Source organism: Nicotiana tabacum, chromosome 7, assembly GCF_000715075.1.
Source record: "Nicotiana tabacum cultivar K326 chromosome 7, ASM71507v2, whole genome shotgun sequence".
In the NCBI taxonomy this organism is placed as follows: Eukaryota; Viridiplantae; Streptophyta; class Magnoliopsida; order Solanales; family Solanaceae; genus Nicotiana; species Nicotiana tabacum.
The window spans coordinates 176,714,637-176,722,524 of record NC_134086.1 but is presented as its reverse complement, the minus strand read 5'-3'; positions in this window follow the sequence as shown (position 1 = coordinate 176,722,524).

Below are 7,888 nucleotides of genomic sequence, written 5' to 3'. Positions count from 1 at the left end.
AACTTGAAAATAGGCTCGCAAGTCGTCGTGAGTTGAGCGATAAACCTGCTGATATAGTTCAACCTTCCTAACAGACTCATCACTTTAGTCTTGTTCCTCGGAGGTGGCAATTCTTGTATGGCTTTGATCTTTGATGGTTCCAACTCGATGCCTCGCCGGCTGACTATGAATCCCAACAGTTTTCCAGATGGAATACCAAATGCACACTTGGCGGGGTTAAGCTTGAGGTTGTACCTGAGTTGTGACAAACTATAACTTATTTCTTTTCCTTACAAATTTCAAGAAATAATGTAATTGGAGTATGATAAGAAGAAACTGCATAGTTCATTCAAATGAATGATAAGAAAAAATAGATTAAAAAAATAAAAAGAAACTTCTAGGGTTTCCAACAAAGAAAAAATGTTCAAAAATATCTATGTGAAATAAGGATATCTTTGCACAAATAGCCCTTACACGTGGCGCGATCTCCGACAATGATAGAATACTTAATGGATCAAAATGGACCATTCAGATCATGTGATGACCCAAAGGGTCATCTTTCGTTTTAGAATCCGATTCCGTATTCCGAGACCTTGAAAACCTCATTTCCTTTCTTCTCGATTTACGTGTGTAGTCCGAGCATGCTTCCGGAAAACCTTATATGAAAATTTGAGAAAAATATTGAGTTTTACCTTTAAAATTGATATAAGTTGACTTCGGTCAACATTTTATGTAAACGGACTCGGACTCGTAATTTGGTGGTCCCGGAGGGTCCGTAATAAAATATGGGACTTGAGCATATGCCCGAAATTGAATTTCGAGATCCCTAGCCCGAGAAATGAATTTTTTTAGGGACCCAGGGCAATGCTCACACCAGAACTATGTAGTCAGCAGATGATTCATAAGAGATAAGTGACCAGTTCCTAGTGTGTCAGAGCTCACAGGAGTCTTATGTGAACCTGGTGGTTGAGAACTTAAAGGACTAAGGGTGAGGTTTTAAGAATCAGCATATAAAAAAGAATATAGGCAAATTTCAAAACAGTTTGATTTCAGAAGAAACAAGGTTTAGAACACAGAATTACATTCAGAAAATAGCAAAGTTTGCAAAGTACATAGTTTCAAACAGGTTAATTCAGAAGGGAGACTTGATTACACTAAGGGAGCAAGCTGAAATCCAAGACAACCATTGTTTAATCATAGAAATAACTTAGGTAAAGCAATCTGATCATCACATGACATATTAATAGACATGGCACATGAGTTAAGCAACAAATTAGGACAAATTAACTAATTACATGCTTGTAGTATCCTAAGAATGCAAGGTTCAAAACGGGTGCAGGATTAACAAATAGTGTGCTCGGACAAATTTGGACATTAAACTAACTTATAAGAGGATTCATCGAAGCCTCTGGAAAAATTTCCTCAAATCCCTGACGTGGTCGGCCTGATGCTTTGATTTTATGATCACATCATCTACATATACCTCAATCTCCTTGTGTATCATATCATGAAACACAGTAGTCATTGCCCTCATATAAGTTTCCCCAGCATTCTTCAAACCAAATGGCATTACCCGGTAGCAATAAGTTCCCCAGGGTGTGATGAATGCCGTCTTTTCTACATCTTCTTCATCCATTAGAATCTGATGATACCCGGCATAGCAATCCACAAAAGATCTGATCTCACACTTGGCACAATTATCGATCAAAATGTAGATATTGGGTAGTGGGAAGTTATCCTTCGGACTTGCTTTGTTGAGATTGCGGTAATCGACGCATACTCTGATCTTGCAGTCCTTCTTCGGTACAGGCACGGCATTAGCCAACCAGACAGGATATCGAGTGACCCGAATAACCTTTGCATCCAACTGCTTGGTAACTTCTTCTTTAATCTTCACACACATATCAGTTTTCAATTTCCTCAACTTTTGCTTGACGGGTGGGAACGCTGGATCAGTGGACAATTTTTGGACCACTAAATCAGTACTTAAACCTGGCATGTCATCATATGACCACGCAAAAACATCTTTGTACTCAATGAGTGCTTTGATTAACTCCTCACGGATTTTTGGCTCGAGGTGGACACTTATTTTAGTCTCTCAGACGTTGTTTGTGTCCCCTAAATTGACGGCTTCTGTGTCATTCAAATTGGGTTTGGGTTTTTCTTCGAAGTGAATTAACTCCTTACTAATTTCTTCGAAGGCTTTATCCTCATCATCATATTCTGATTCGTAATCACAATCTACTTCTTGAACTATCATTTCGGAATCAGATTGATTTTTAAGACTGGGCTAAGGATTCCTTATGCATGTCATATCATTAAGACCAGTATAAAGAGAACTGTACAGAAAAAGAAAAGAAGAAAACAAAATAAAAATAAAATAAGGAATGAAGAAGAAACTTTTTTATTTTATTGAATTACGGGATAACAAGGTTTCACACTTTGATGAACACAACAAAAATAAAAGAAATCTGGACTACAGCCCTGGAATAATCCAGAAAACAGGAAGAAAAATCAGAGCCAACTACCAAGACTCCCTCCGAATGGGAAAAGGAGTAGTCATCCAATTGTTGATTTTTGCCTTTAACTTTATGTTGTAGAGAAGAGTTACACTTTAAAACCACAAACCAACCACCCTTCTGCTATGAATATAACAAAATGAAGCCATCACGTTAGCGTTAGAGCATTTAACATAAGATAATCTCACTTTATGTGCAATGCACCTAGCCACAGTTATCGGTTCTAAAATGACTTCGAGGGTACAAAGGTCAGTTGGCATCATCTCAATTTGTTCATTTCAACCTCTCTTTTCTTTGATTTTCTAGCACTTCGGGAACGAAGATTTTAAGGCTGGGTGAGTCAACCGGTCAAAAATCCAAAAATGACTAAAAGTAGTCGTTTATGCAAAGTCAGCCTTCTGGCGTCCCTTTCGGTAACATTCGGCTATTTTTGCCAAAAACGGCATTACTCGATTTATTATTGAATCTTTTTTTCAAATTGAAATAAAAGACCCGGTTGAAAACACGGCCTTTCAGCGCTTCTGGGAGGAAGATTTTAAGGCTGTGCCCGCAAACTATTTAAAAATGACTCAGGGTGGTTGTTTTTGCGAAAACAGCCTTCTGGTGCCCTTTTGGGGACATTCGGCTTATTTTAAGCAAGAATAGCGTCACCCGACTTATTTATGACAAAATTTTTGACATTTTTGTAAAAGGGAGGTTGGACCCGATGAGTGTTGCCTAAGTATCCCGCACCCTGTGAGAATCAAACCGGCGTAGTTCGGGAAAATAAACTATTTTTGAAAACAAGACCCTTTTTCTTTTTCTTTTTTTTTTTTGCTTTTTTGAGTGAAACAAACTATAAAAATATTTATTTCGGCAGAGTTTCGACAGCGTTCGAGTGTTGGTTTTCTAAAACTAGGCAGCCAACTCTCTATACTGTTATTTCTCTCTTTCTTTTTTTCCATTTTCCTGATATTCAGAAACCGGTCAGCACGCAGGACTAAAACAAACAAATGCACGGAAAACAAATAAGATGCATCAAGATGGTCTTTTTCATTTCAGGTTGCTAGTCCTAGACGGACTCAACCCCTGTGTTGAGTCTCCTAAGTCAAATGCAACATAATGCAAATAATCGTTCCTACTAGGGATGAAGTCACGTTATTCTAGGTTCAAAGCCTAGGTATTTTTTATAGACTGTGTACCCGAGCGGACAACTCGAGTCGAGGAGGGGGCAACGTACCGGGGACCCGCGAGATCGTCCGGCTTTGTAACTTGTCCGGACTCTTTCTTATTTCAAGGTATGACACTAACAGAATAGGGAGTCTCGACCAGCGAGCACATCCCCGAAGGTGAGAAGAGAAGAGTTTCCTAGCAGTTTATATACAGTTCAGATAATATCAAAGCGGTAAAAAACAACATTTAGCACATTAGGCCCAAACATGTAAAAATCAGATAATAAAGAAAACCAATTATAACAATTATTCCAAGCTCGAATTCTCGAACCCAGAACCAGAGATTCTGGGTTCGCTCCCCAGCAAAGTCTCCAGAGCTGTCACACCTCCTTTTTACCCGTGCCCGCAGAGGCATAAAGGAGTTTTTCCACTTAAAGGACAATCGGAACGGGATTTAATATTGAGATTCAGAGTCGGTACTTGGGAGATTAATGGTGTCCCAAGTCACCGGTTGAATCCCGAACCGAGGAAAATATGACTCTGTTAACAGTCCGCGAACCAAAAATCCGAGTAAGGAATTCTGTTAACCTGGGAGAAGGTATTAGGCATTCCCGGATTCCGTGGTTCTAGCACGGTCGCTCAACTGTCGTATTTGATTTTATCTGACTTCAAAACATGCTCTAGCTCATGTGTTGTTTATTCGCTTTAAAACCACTTTTATTATTATATTTATTTTAAAAGGATTACAACGTCGTGAAAATGCATCTCGAACCACGTCGCAATCAATGCACCCGTGGTGGTCAACACATTTCGACTCCGTTGAGATTTGGATTTGGGTCTCATAAATGCGCACCCGAGTTTAGGAATGTAATTTCATTAAAATCGCGCCTAAAGAGTCTAACGTGTTATTATTTGGGGAAGGTTGTGAAATTCGCTAAACGGCCCTCCCGAATTCTAAGTATTTTCATATAATATTTATTGAGGGCCCCGCATTTTGTATTTTTGTTTGGCGAGGCTCGTCTCATCATTTTATTAAAAGGCCAACCTAAAAGTGACTATGATTTTCTATTTGTTTGTCCCTAAAAAATTTTCCTAATTAATTAAGAACTGAATTATACCAAGCTAAACTATACATTGAATTTTAAAACAGATCCAAATCTACGCACTAAACGGGCCTACTTGAAAGCTGCAGTGAATGGAATGAACTATGAAATCAAGACCAAAATTAAACTACTATCATGTTAAACTAACACTCAAACCTACCGGACTAATCGACGAAACTTATTCAATTGATCAAACAATTTATAACATATAATCAACAAAAGAAAATTTGGACCAAGAAAAAGGTCTGATGGTGAAGGGAGAAAATAACGGACAAAAGACGAATTACAACGAACCTAATTTAGGCAAATGAATAATCGATTGAACTACACCAGAATCAGAAAAAGAAGCGGAATATTTACTGGGTTAAGAATTATCTTAAACTGAAAACCCAAAGAAAATACTGATTACAACCTAGTACAGACAAATCAACATATAGAAAAAGGAAAAGAAGAAGCTAAGAAGAACTTACTATTCTTTTCTCGGATCCCACCAACATGCCTTTTCGAACTTGAGTTCCAGTTAGTATTATATGTCTATTTCGTCAGAAATAGGCTTATAATACTAACTCGAACCCATTCGACCCTGACAGCTTTGATACAGTCCCGAACCGTTTGAACCCTAGATTCGTCATTTGACAAGTTTTACTCAGATTCGAGCCAATTTGGTTAGGGATTAGCGACGAGGAGGTCAAGGGGATTATTGGGTGTGATTTTGGGGTTAAGTGGACAGGCTAGGGTTTGGGATGGGGATCTTTGATCGAAAATTCGAGAAGTTATAGTATGATTCGAGGTTAATGGAGTGTGGAATCGGAGAGGGGGGAGCAGGGTAGTTCAGGGGTGTTATTTTCATGGCCATCGGAGCCGGTGCCGCCGAGTTTTCAGGCGAAGGGAACGAGGACGGCTAGGGTTTGGGGGGTCGTCTCTGAAGGGTCTGAGAGAGACGATGGGGCGAGGGGGGTTTGGTTTGGGGGGTGGGGTATGGTTTGAAGTATAAATATGAAAGGGTGGGATGAATCCAGGCCGTTCGATCTGATGAGATCAATGGCTTGGATCCATTCATAAACGAAAACGACGTCGCTTTGTTTACCCTTGAGACCGGATTGGTCTTGGATGGGAATGGGTCGGGTGACGGAGGAGTTGATCTGGACCATTGATCAGCTGAGATCAACGGCCTAGATTGAGCGTTACTAGATGACGTCGTTTTGTTTGTCTCTGAGACGGACTGGATTGGGGCGAGTATTAGGCTGATTTTTTGTATGGGCCTGGTCCGAATTTCCCATCTTTCTTATTTGTTTCTTCTTTTTCTTCTTATTTCCTATCTAAAATTTAGATTAAATTACCAACCAAAATTAAAAAATACTAATTATCTTCTAATAACAATTACCATGCACAATCAAATACCAACCAAATAAAATCACACAATTGGAGATTAAATTAAAAATGCAAAGTACATATTTTTTGTGATTTTCATTCTTATAAATTCAAATATTGTTTAATTAATTCCTACTTGTAAAGTTAAATCCTAAATGCACATATATTTATTTATTTATTGTATTTTTTTTCTTAATTAAAGTAAAAATAATCATGCACACACAAATACAAATAAATCACAAACAACACAAAACTATCTTATTTTGAATTTTCTGGGAGTAGTTCTCGTAGGGCAAAAATCACGTGCTCACAATAACTACATTATAGACAGAAATAAAGAAAAAAAATCAATGTAAATATTAATACTATATTTTGTGAAATAACTACAATATGGACAAAAATAAAGGCCCCTTTGTAAAATTTGACTTTAGGCCACGAATTTTATTGAAACGTCCTTGGCTAGGATGAAAATTAAGGAAAACACTTGCAAAAAAGCAAATATAATGGCTGATTTCTTGAAGTGGCTAAAGGCGAAGAAAATAAAAGTTGACTGGAATATATTCAATCGTTACAGGAACAAAAGAACAAGGATATGCTTTAAACTAGCGCATGCAATCTGATCAATACAAACTAAAAATGTAATGTCTTCTTGCTAGTCAAATTGAGTGAAATATAAAAGAAATAGTTAGCTGGTGGGAATAGTTATTACATGTTCAATTCGAGATGAAGAGATTACCTACTCAAACCGTCACTAATGACAACTAGCAAAATTGACAAAGCAAAATTTTTGAAGGTAATCAAGTTTTTCAGCTGCTGACCAAAGGTTAGAAAATTTTTGGAAAGGGTTTCTAATCTCTTTCAAGAATCAAGTGTCTAGAGGAGAAACATTAATACCATAGAAGGAGGTTAGAAAAAGAATACCAACAAATAAAATAAAATAAAAGAGAGATTTATTTTGTTAAAACTGAGTAGGGGATCCGCAAGTCCTATGGAGGGAAATTGGAAGATTTGGGTGAAAGACCAAAATGCCCTTGAAAGTCCACAAGTCGATAATTACACGTAGAATTCATTAATTATATATTTGAAAAGTCAAATCTGTCGAAACGAAAATGAGAAATATTTGCCAAAAAACAAAAAAAGACACAAGATAAAATATACTACAAATTGTGAGGCCATCTCCAACCCTACACTCGTTATTGAATGGGCATCTAGATTTTATAAATTTTGTTAGATTCCGAGTGGATACGAGGTTGACTTTTGACTTTGCTTAAAGAACTTTGCTTTGTCATATGAAATTGATTTTTATAGCTTGTATTGATTGTATTAAGTTGTTTGTGGTCAGATTCAAGTTGTTCGAAGGTCAATTCCTCCACATATAATTTATATTCCTTTCTTATATAACCATTTAACATAAAATTATTTGTACGATAAATTTTTAAATAATATAATTTTGTAAGAAAATATTATATATTATATATATTGACGGATAATAAATGCACGAATTAGTTTTGTCAAAATTATCCGAAAAAGTTAAGATGTAAACTTAATATTATAAAGATATTACATAAACATAATTAGGTACATATAAAGAGATCAATTAAAAAAATTAAATAATAAAAGTAATAATAAAGTAATAGGGAATAGTAATGGGGAGATGAATAGTGTCAATCAAAATTTTAGAGTGGCACTACTCATCCCCCGTTTTGCAACCAAAAATGCAGCAGCATTGGAGTCAAATTTCTCCAAAAATCGACTGCATTATGGT